This window comes from Macadamia integrifolia, unplaced genomic scaffold (genome assembly GCF_013358625.1).
Source record: "Macadamia integrifolia cultivar HAES 741 unplaced genomic scaffold, SCU_Mint_v3 scaffold876, whole genome shotgun sequence".
In the NCBI taxonomy this organism is placed as follows: Eukaryota; Viridiplantae; Streptophyta; class Magnoliopsida; order Proteales; family Proteaceae; genus Macadamia; species Macadamia integrifolia.
This window is the reverse complement of record NW_024870568.1, coordinates 74,633-85,780: the sequence shown is the minus strand read 5'-3', so window position 1 is coordinate 85,780 and position 11,148 is coordinate 74,633. Positions and strand designations below refer to the sequence as shown.

Here is an 11,148-nt window from a genome sequence, read left to right as displayed (position 1 = left end):
CCTGTCACTTGAGTAGAGGAACCATCAGTAAGAATAACAGGTGAAGAATTAGAAACTTTAGAAATGGAGGAAAACAAGTCGGACTTACCCGTCATATGGCAGGAAGCACTGGAATCAATAATCCAAGGCATGGAAGTAGAGGTAAGAAGGGCAGAGTTACCTATGTGGGTTAAAGTAGCAGTGGAAGTGGACGTTGATGTAGACTCAAGCTGTTGGAGATGCTTGAGTAGTTGATTAAAATCATCACGAGACATAGCACCAGTGGAAGAAGCGCCTAGTGTAGATGCAAGTGTGGTGTCTCCAGAAGTACCATGCTCAGAATCAATAGTAACAATATTGGCCAACTCATTAGCCCACTCCGGCCGGCCATGTTTTGCCCAACATATTTCCACAGTATGATTTGGCTTACCAAAATAGTTGCACTGACGAGAGGACTTGTTAACTAGCTGTCCCCCTATACCACGAGCACAGCCTTTTCCAGAACCACGGCTAGCAACAATGGCAGAGTTATCTTTATTAGACGCGTCAACCTTAGAGAGAGTTACCAAACGATGAAGACAGGAGAAGACCTCATTGAGAGAGGGCACATTCTCGCCAGTAAGAAGTTGACCTTTAATAGGCTGATAATTAGGATGAAGTCCAGCCGAGAATTTTGCGACATGGAACTCAGCAAATTGTTTGCTTTAATCAATCCAGATTAGTGGTAAGAGGCTGATGTATTTGGAGTTCTTCAAGTATGTATTTATACTCACTAAAATACTCATTTAAGAGTTTTGCCACCTTGCTTGAAGTTGAAATTTTTTTTGCATAAGTACGAGAATTATTTCTCCTATGAGAAACTCCTGTAAATCCTCCCAAACCCCCTTGGCAAGAGTGTGAAACATGATATTGGAAGCAATAGAAGGTTCAACACTGTTCCACAACCATATCAAAGTTCTGACGCATCCAATCATCATAAGCAATTTTAGTAGTAGGATCCTTAGGATTCATTTTGGGAGGGTTATCAGTAATGTATTGAAGTTTACCCTTTGCATGAATATAGGCCTGCCTGTGCAGCCTGGGCCCACTGATGATAGTTAGAAACCCCTGAGAGCACCTGGACTTGAACAGGATCATTGGGGTGTTTTGGTTCAGCCATTAGTGCACCAAGTGCAGTAACTCAACCAACTAAGTGAGAATGAGATAGCAATAAGTAGGACACTCAAAAGAGGGCAATAGACACTTAGCTACAGAAGATACATTTGTTGGCAGCAGAAAAACAGCAAAACAGGGAACTTGCAGCGGCAAAAATTAGGGAAATTTTAGGTTTTAAAAAAAAAAAGTTCAGGAAAGAGGCCTATATTAGCTTGAAGGAAGCACCTGAGGGGATTAAAACCCCAAAGCCTGAGCCTGATTAGAGAATCAGAACAGAAGATATGGTTCCAACTTTGGTGCTGAAAAAATCCCTAAAAACAGAGTAGCCGCAGGTATGAAAGAGCCTTCCTGCAGTACTTGATCAAGCCACCAATAGGAGGTAAAACAAGGATTGAGTTTCCCTTTAGACCAGGGGAAACAATCCCCAAAAACTTGAATCCGTTAGCAAGTAGAGTAGTAAGTAGCCGTAGTTTTCAGTACAGCACAAATATCTCCTGAAATTGGAGCAGCAGCCATGAAGAAGAAGATAGTAGACCTCAAGATCAAAGAAACCCCATAATAATTGGAGCAGCAGCCATGTTTTCAGCAGTTGTCAACTGGTTCACCCTCTTTTTCTTGAGCCGGGTACTAGCTTCCATAGGAATATCAGAAGGATGACAACCCAACATGCCTATCTCGGACAACAAATTAAGGATGTACTTCTTTTTAGAGATAATGATGCCTTTAGAAGACCTAGCAACTTCAATCCCAAGAAAGTACCTTAACTTTCCAAGATCCTTTATCTCAAAACTCTGCCCAAAAAACCCTTAAGATGGTCAATCTTAGTACTATCATTTCATGTTACCACAATGTCATCCACATAGACAATGAGCATAATAACTTTTTACCCAGACCTCTTTATGAACAATGTGTGGTCTGCAATACTTTGCTTATAACTTACAGATGTCATAGCCTTGTGAAATCTTTCAAACCACACTCTAGGTGACTGCTTCAAACCATAGAGAGAACTCTTCAACTTACAGACATTGCCTTGATTTCTTGTGCTAGATAAACCTGGTGGAATTTCCATATAAACTTCCTCATCAAGCTCTCCATGGAGGAAATTATTCTTTACATCAAGTTGTTGGAGTTCCCATCCTAGGTTCACTGCTTATGAGAGTAATTCTCGCACAGAGGACAGCTTGGCAACTGGTGCAAACATCTCTTGGTAGTCAATTCCATAAGTCAGTGGATCCTTTAGCTATATGCCTTGACTTGTATCTGTCAACAGAACCGTCGATCTTCTGTTTTACCACAAACACACATTTACAGCCAATAGGTCTCTTCTAAAGTGGAAGAGTCACAAGTTCCATGTAGCATTTCTTTTTAAGGCACTCATTTCTTCCTCCATTGCGGCCTTCCATTTTTTTCTACAAGAGCTTTCTGCCCATTCTTCGGGACACAAGTAGGTGAAAGAGAAAACACAAAACCACGATAGGAGGGGGGGAAAGGGAACCATATGAAATAAACGGAGATATAGGGTGTTAAATACAGGTCCTAGTGCCTTTTCTGAGGGCAATAGGTTGGTCAGAAGGAGAAATTGTACCTGAAGTATGATGCTTAGTCGGTTCTGCATCCAGGGTTGGCGAAGGGATGTGTAAAGGTGTTGTAGTAGTGGTGATGGTCTGAAGTTGCTTATTTTTGGTATGTCCCTATGATAAACTTGAAGAGTGGAGTCATCAATTTGTCTCTGAAATTCACCAATGGTTCTCTGAATTGGAGTCATCTCCCCCTGACTTGGAACAATAGGAATCGCCCCCTAAGTTGGAAAAATAGGTTTTGTTCCCTCACTGTCTTGTGGAGTATGAGGATCCTGAGGTGAAGATGGTGGGTATACTGATGGAGCAAGCAGATTCAGAGTCATCTCTTCTTCACTAGTAATACCAAACTCCCCCTAACAAAGGTGATGAAGGTCTGTGATTCTTGAGGAAGAACGGGATTGGAAACTGAAAACCTAGATAAGAAATTAGGGTCTCATACGATGTTAACAGTAAAAATGTGAGAATGCTTGTGTGTCTTTAAGTGATCACACAAGTCCTCTATTTATAATATAGAATCATGATGGAGATAGGAGTACGAAACAGAAATCATAAAGTAATTACTAGTATAACCCCCTCATCCAGCCGACCCACTCTAACTAAGGTTGGTGGAAGGGGGAGAGCCCCAATGTGCCCCTATGACACTTGTTCTTATTCTAACACACATACAAGGTGCATAATTTCTTCAGAAATTGCAGGATTACTATTGCTTTGAATTTGGAATTATTCAATTTTGTGGCGCCATAATGATCCAATATTAAGGTTTTCGGAACCCAGGATTGCATCAATGTAGCTTACTATAGTCAAAACAGGGAGAATAATTCTTTTGGCCTGCAAGGGATATTTGTTAGTCAATCATATTAGTCCCTCATAAATTTTGAGTGGAAAAATCCCTTTCCTCTTATACCTATGATCACTTCCTCTTATAAGATCGGTCTTTTGAGATGGAAATTTACCATATTTGGTAACCGTTGCTCCAAACCTATTTTATTCCTCTGATGACTAGGCACTAAGTTTCAGATCGTACCCTGCAAAACTTTTAAACTGTTATATTTGAATTGGATTTTAAGTAGTGTAGTACTTTTTTCAGAAATTTCTCTCATGATTCACTTTCAATGACTGTTCAATTTGTGAATATTGCTGTGATTAGAACCAAAATTTTCTACAGTTCTCGGGATCTAATTCTATTCTTAATATTTTCTTCTCAACGATCTGTTCATTTTTAAGTTGCTTATCTGCTCTTCTCTACGCATAATGTAGAAAATATGTTACCCATTCTTAAGCCTGCTAGAGGTAGAATCTCATTCATTTAACTTTGATGGTGGGAAGCAGTTCCTGTTGAGGCCATAGTAATGGATGTAAATTTAGATTTAACTTATCTTTTTGTGTACATCTGTCCTACGAGGTAAAAATTTTAAATATTCCTTAGAATTTTGAGTGAAAAAATTTAGTTATTTATGGTTCGAAGTGAAGAATAACTATGATAAGTCCTGTTCTATTGAACAGTGCAGTTCCAACACAGCTCATGCAAATGAAAATGTTGTATTGGTTCTGAGTGAGCAGGCCATTGTTTGTTTGCAGGCTAAGGTCACCTTTTCACAGGCTTTGTATTCTGCAATAGTGGAGCAATACAATGTGCTCAAATCTGCCATACATGGCAATCAAGGACTGATGGCTTCAAACTCAGCAATCAAATTGTCACAACCATGGTTATAGTAGTAGTAGGCTACTGCCAGTTACCTCCTATTATCAGGTGTGTTTTAACATTATTACGCTACTAGCTTATCCTTCTGTTTATGTTTCATTCCAAAAAATGCCTCTTCAATCCTTCATAGTTTTCCTAACCCAATCAGGCATATCATATTGCATTGCACGTGCTCTAAACTAGTATTGTTGTAGGAGAAAACCTGAAAATTCTACATTTTTGAAAATAAATAAATAAAATTATATAGAATAGGGAAAAAAAATTGAATTCCTTTGTAAATTCCTATCCTTATGAGCTGATAGCTCCCCATGATGTATTGCAGACAACAAATTTTGTTTGCACCTGTTGTATAATAATCATTGGCTGATTAAGAACATACATTGTTTGTCCATCAAGATTGCATTCACTCGGATGCCCCTTATATTCACCAAAGCCCAATCCAGACCCCCCAGGGAAAGAAATCACCAGGAAATAAAGCTGGCTATGAGTAGGCTCGGCTATCTACCACTCACGTTCTTCAATATTCTGAACAGTGAAGACACAGCATTGTTGACGTTCATCTGGCCATGTATAACTTTCAAAATAGCATCAATATGTTTGTAATTTCTTTCTTGTCATCAGTGGGTTTTATTCTTTTACTAATTGCTAGCATTAATGAACTCCAATTCTCACTTTTTGCAACTAGCGGTTAGGGTATATTTGGTTGCAAGAAAATAATAATAATAGGTCACGAATGATGAGCAAAAGTAATGATAAATACTGGCAGCACTTAGTCTTCTGTTTTAAACCATCTCGGGACATAGTTCTTTTGTTAACTCAATGGGCACATCGAGCATTGCATAGGAAGGAAAGGATATATATATATATATATATATCACATTGGGACGGATGTATGTTACCTGTGTCTTTCTTCAATTAAAAGTTGCTTTTCTTCTCCCCAAAAAAAATAAAAAATAAAAAATTGTAATGATAAATAACGACACATAAATTTCAGTGCTTTTTTTTTTTCCTGACCCTTGGAATATTAGTAGATTCCTTTTAGTCATGAAGATATCAGAAGCTGTGGCGGTGAAATGCAATGCTTATGAGGAGAAATATTGGGCTGGCGGTGTTATTTCTTCAGGCTCCGTTTATAGATTTTTAATGGCTGATGATAAACAGACCTAAGATCCAAATATGAAGCTCTTATAGTCGATGAAACTCCAAATTTGATTATATTCATGCAAAAGAAATTTTCAGAATTATTTCTCAAGGCTTCTAAGGGGAGTCAGAATTTCAGAGAGCCAATGAATTCCAGAATCTGTGTGGGGTATGTCTATGGGAACATTTCAGAAATATTATTATTATTATTATTTTCTTTCTTTCAAACGAAGGGTATCTGGGCCTTTGGCCTAACTAGTCCCGCGGGCCCATATTGACTCCACAATCGCAAAGATCGGGTCATACCGGGGTTGAATGAGAGCTATTCAACTTTCACTGAAAGCTAAGTGGTCTCAAGGAGATTAGAGGAGTTGAACTCAGAACCACACTCCCTAAGGAGAAGGACCATTGCCAACTCAGCTACCCCTTTGGGATTCAGAAATATTATCTTATAATAAGAAGTTGACAAAGAATCATAGCCTGAAATAGTATTTTCTCCAATTAACCTTATTGAGCCCAATTGCTTGCACAAATTAAACAGATCAGCTCTATCCATAAAGTAGTACCCCTCGTTTTGTTGCCATCACAGTTTGGTTAGAAGGCTCTTCCAATTATGGAGTGGAATTAGGCCATTATATAGATTAGAGACTTATTTAAGAAGGAAATAAATCATTTTGTGTAAGTTTTACAAAGACATACAACAATAAAATATGCTCCATCAAAATGAAAGAGAAAAATCAAAAGCACAAGAGACGACAGTCTTTGGGGGTGTCGTCAAGGTCCTTCACCTCCCTACCCCAAGGGACTGAAGCGTGAAGAGTGAAGTTGGAGAAATAGGAAGAGCCATGGCTTCCTTATGCTTGTGGACTCAAAAGCATATAGATTGATAGATGGTGTATGGTATGCATCAAAGATTGATAATGAGATTTTATTCTATTTTCATTAGTGGAAAATATGAAAAGATAGTGATGCAAGGTATCTTTAGCAAATTCCGTGCATATATAGATGATATAAGACCCTTATAGACTCCAAGTGAATGCATCACCAATTTTTTTTTTTTTTTTTTTTCTTTCTTTTTTGGAGGGGTCAACAATTTTTCCTTACATTAATTTTTTGATCAATGTCTGGGGGTATGCATCCGGGTCTTACTAGCCGTCGGATGTCTCACTAGACATCCCAGTGGTTGGAAAGGATCCGGATCTGATTTTGTTGGCATAAGAAAGAAACAGGTATTTTCTTTTTTCCCCTTGTTGATTCATAGAGTCTCCCATAAATTTGTTATATTAAAAGAAAAAAAAAAATTATGAGCCACAAATAAATCCATGACCGTACTGGTAATAAGTTTCTTCCTCTCCTCTTTATTCCAAGAAGACACTAAAGGAGACAAACCATAATAGAAAATGCAATAAGGAAGCAAAGAAAACATGCAAACGCACAAGGGACACCATTTCAGACTCCACAGGGATATATTACATGGAGACACACGACGAGGAAGAGGAAGATAGGACTAGCCAAGCTTATAGAGGACAGCAATGTCGGACGAAAGCGCAGCAGTCATTGACATGGTCGTTGCCACCACTACCACCACCTCCACTAGCCACTCTAGCCGCCATGGCGGATGACATGGTTGCAAGCATGATCACTAGGAGAAAGAGCACAATCTTGAGCACAACATCAAAATGAAGATTTCCCATTCCTAACCAAAATCTTAACTGAATGGTTTAGCACTTGGTTCTCTGGGTTCTTAAATAGGAGGAGATGGTAAGCAAATATGGAAGGCTAATCAAGAGAATATGAAAACATTGATTAGGCTTTATAAGCTACTGTTTTAGCGTGTGGGGGGGGGACTCTACTGCTATCTAGAGTTTTTTTTTTTGTGGTATCTTAGTTGGAAAGGATCTGGATGCAGCTCGCATCTGGATCCTCTCCAACCACTCGGACGTCCACTGAAGCATTCATGTGTTAGGGTACATGTCTACATCCTCCTAGCTACCTGATCTGTTCTAAGAAGAAATATTTGAATATCAATCCCATCAATATCATCAATCTCATAAATATCATATCAAATCCCATCAATCGAATCACTTTATCGAGAAATACGAGACATCTAAGTCATACAAGTAAAGAGATGTATCCATTGATAAGAAAAAGAAAAAAACATGAACGGTGATTTCAAAGCGAATATTGTATTTCATAGAAATTGGGGGTAATATAATCCTTAGGTAGGGGCCATCCTATCCAACTTCTAGGCATCAAGATTCGTTTCAGGCATGGATGATTATCATAAGAGATTCCTCTTATCCGAATCCTCTCCAATGCCTCAGTGTGCCCAACATGTATCGGATGCCTGACATCACTTGGCCACACACTTTTGACTATCGGATGTACACTAGACACATTGGCACACTTGAGAGTATATGATCCCGGATTTGGATCCTCTATGGCGCAATTTGGTGTCTAGCGTCCATCCAACACCTAGAAAAGCCTTGGTCTGCGTGTGACCACCTTGGGCTCCGCGCCAAAGCATTTCTGGCCATTGGATGCGTGGTAGACACCATGTTATGCCAGGGAGGAGTTGAATCCTATGATTCCCCTAGGTTGAAGATGATCTGGACCCAGCTTAGTTGCTTATTGTAATTACCATATTTTGGAAGTTATGGAAGGCAGGGTATGATATCCACATTCTAGCTTGGGGACTTAAATTTCCTTTCTTAAATATCATTTTGTATGATTATATTCATTAGGAAGAGATAACAAGGCAACCTTGTTTTCCTTTTTTCTTGGGGTGGGGGAATGGAAACTTAGTTACTTCTCTCCTTTAAAACATATATACTTGGAGAAGTTATTAAGAACAAAATTAGTCATAAACTTAACATATCAGGGTAACATAATATTTTAAAATTAAAATCCATCAAAATTTCGTTTTATTTTATTTTATTATTTATTTATTTATTTATTTTTGAGTATCTACCAAATTTTGAGTATCAAGTGAGTTGTCATATGATATACATTTTTAATGGAGAAATAATAATTTTCATATGCACTACAAAATACAGTGGGGCATGGGCGTCATCATGTAAAGCAGTGGTGACCCTGTTTATTGAAAGCAGTTACGTTACCATGCATATTATGATTGAATGTGCGGTGATAAAAATTGATGATTGGGAGGTTTTTTTTTTTCATGAAAAATAGAAAAAATGCATTAATTATGAAAGGTAAATTAAAAAATTAATATAAGAGTTAGAGTGGTAAATAAAGGATTTATTGTTTATAATCATGATGGTTATACCACGCATGAGGAGGACCAATTCGTTGTCAGGTTGGAGACAAAAATGTGATATAAATAAAAAATTATAGAATCCAAAAAAACAAAAAGGGAATTCGATGATTGGGCCCTTGTTGTGCACTATGACCTGCCACGGTGTTCTGTTGTGTCCCCACAGTTGTTGCCACATGCGCCCGTAGCCGCACAGCATGCCCAAGAGAGGCATGGCATCTGAAAACAAGTAAATGTTGTGTCTATCCCGATGATCAAGCTCATTGCAGTACATTGTGGCCTGCCACAGTGTGCTGTTGGGCGCACAGCTACTGGTACATGCGCATGTTGCTACACAGCATGCCCAAAAGAGGCATGGCATGTGAAAAACACCTACATGGCACAGTTGGCTGCCATGTGCACCTGCACCCCCACAACTGCATGCCATTTGCAGTTGTGCCACCATAGTTGCTGTCACTTGCACCTGTTGCCACACAACATGTCCAAGAGAGGCATGACATGTGACTAGTAACAAGTATGCTTTTGAATAAAAACGATAGAAAAAGAATCTATATAGCTGATTACATTTAGATGGGATAAGATTGAGTTGAATTGAATTACTGGTAGCTCGTTTTACTAACAATTGTTCTAAGCTGACTACTACAACTATTGTGCTACTGCCTTTTTTCTTTCCTTTCTTTTATTTATTTATTTATTTAAAATTAGTATAATTATAATTAAAAAAAATTAGTATACTAAAACAAAATAAAGAGATAATTTTGTTTTCAAGTCCTTTTGACATAATGGTCTACAATTTTAAGCCACATGATAGGATGATTTTGTGACTTTAACCATTGAATAGACAGATCTAGATTTGAATTAAAAGCAAGGTTATAGTTATACATGGCACCTAATTGTAAGTCAATGAGCCAATCTGCCGGCCACCACCTTCCTGTTGTGCTAATCATACATGAGTAACCCTTCAAATTGTATCTAGGAAAGTTATATGAATTTTCTATCTTGGGTTATGATTTGAAATCATACTGTGTCAATTAATGTAATTCTATCATCAACAGAAAGAAAATAGGAAAGAAAGAAACAATGCTTATAGAAATTGAGAAATGTAGCTGTGGGTGGTATGGCTTACAGCCTTAAATTTCTATCTTTGGGTGTATTCAATTTTGGAACAATCAGTAAACTTTGGAAACTTCTTCCCTTGAGAAACCCATTGGTCAATTGGTGAGCTAGATGACCATTAACCAATAATACCTTAACACGCCTTTAATAACCATCCCATATACCACAAACCAAAGAGAAAGAAATAAGATGAATTTTAGATCGATGGGCCACCAACTAAAATAGTATGCTATATAAATATATATATATATATATATAAAGAAATTGAATTTTTTTTTTGGGCAGTGGGGTTGGAAATAAATTCAATAAATTACAGAAAAAAAAAATATCAAAAGAAATTCTTGTTGGACATCCAAACTGGATTTACAGAGAATTTAGGTCGATGAACACATCAAACCAAAAGATAAACGAAACTCGAGAGAATAAGACGAGGTTGTGATACGTTAAATTCACACTCATCAGGAGGTCTCGAGTTATTAAGTCTCTTGGCTGTTACTGTTCTCCTCCCCAACTTTTATAGTATATTGATTTAAAAAAAAAAATTAAATAAATAAATAATACAAGAAACATACAAAAACACAACAATAGAATAAAAAATTAACTAAAAAAATAACACAGTCAAGGATAGAACACTCACGGTGAGTTTTGGACTGAAGGAGAATAAAGGGGAAGTCATTGGATGAACTTGACTTGCAATATAGCAATCATGATCTAAGGTACTATAAAAAGCATCCATAGTGCCAAGGAGGCTACAATCGAAAATAATATATATGATTGTTCAAGTAGAGTTCGATAGTGATCTAGTGAAGGCCATTGGTAAGATTGCCTTTTGCTCCACCATCTACCAAACAAGAGAGAAATTTCAGAATCTTCTAAAGCAAAACAAGATATGGGGAATTGAACCTGAGACCGTGCGCCTATCCACACATTCTCCAATTCGTCCTGACCATCTAAGCAGCCCATGAATAGGTACAAGATCGTGTATATATATGTATATATATATATATATATATCCATTTTGAAGGGGGAGGGGGTTGAATATTTTGTGGAACAATCATCTATGTTGCCTGTTGGGATCCTTTTGGCTATTGGGGTAGTGGTCCTTCTTCTCTTGGCTTGCTGGTTTTTTGTGTAATTTATTGATTGGGCTTATGGCCTTATGATGCTTGTACATTCTCTTTCTCCCTTTTTTTTTTTTT

The 11,148-nt window shown here is 37.7% G+C and overlaps 1 long non-coding RNA gene across 1 annotated transcript; it reads left to right on the top strand.

Moving 5' to 3' along the window:
• The first annotated feature begins 2,386 nt into the window (after nucleotides 1-2,386).
• LOC122070294 lies at nucleotides 2,387-5,033 on the top strand. The gene is made up of 2 exons (XR_006137731.1): nucleotides 2,387-4,464; nucleotides 4,739-5,033. It is a non-coding gene; the product is annotated as an uncharacterized LOC122070294 (long non-coding RNA).
• Nucleotides 5,034-11,148: the final 6,115 nt, after the last annotated feature.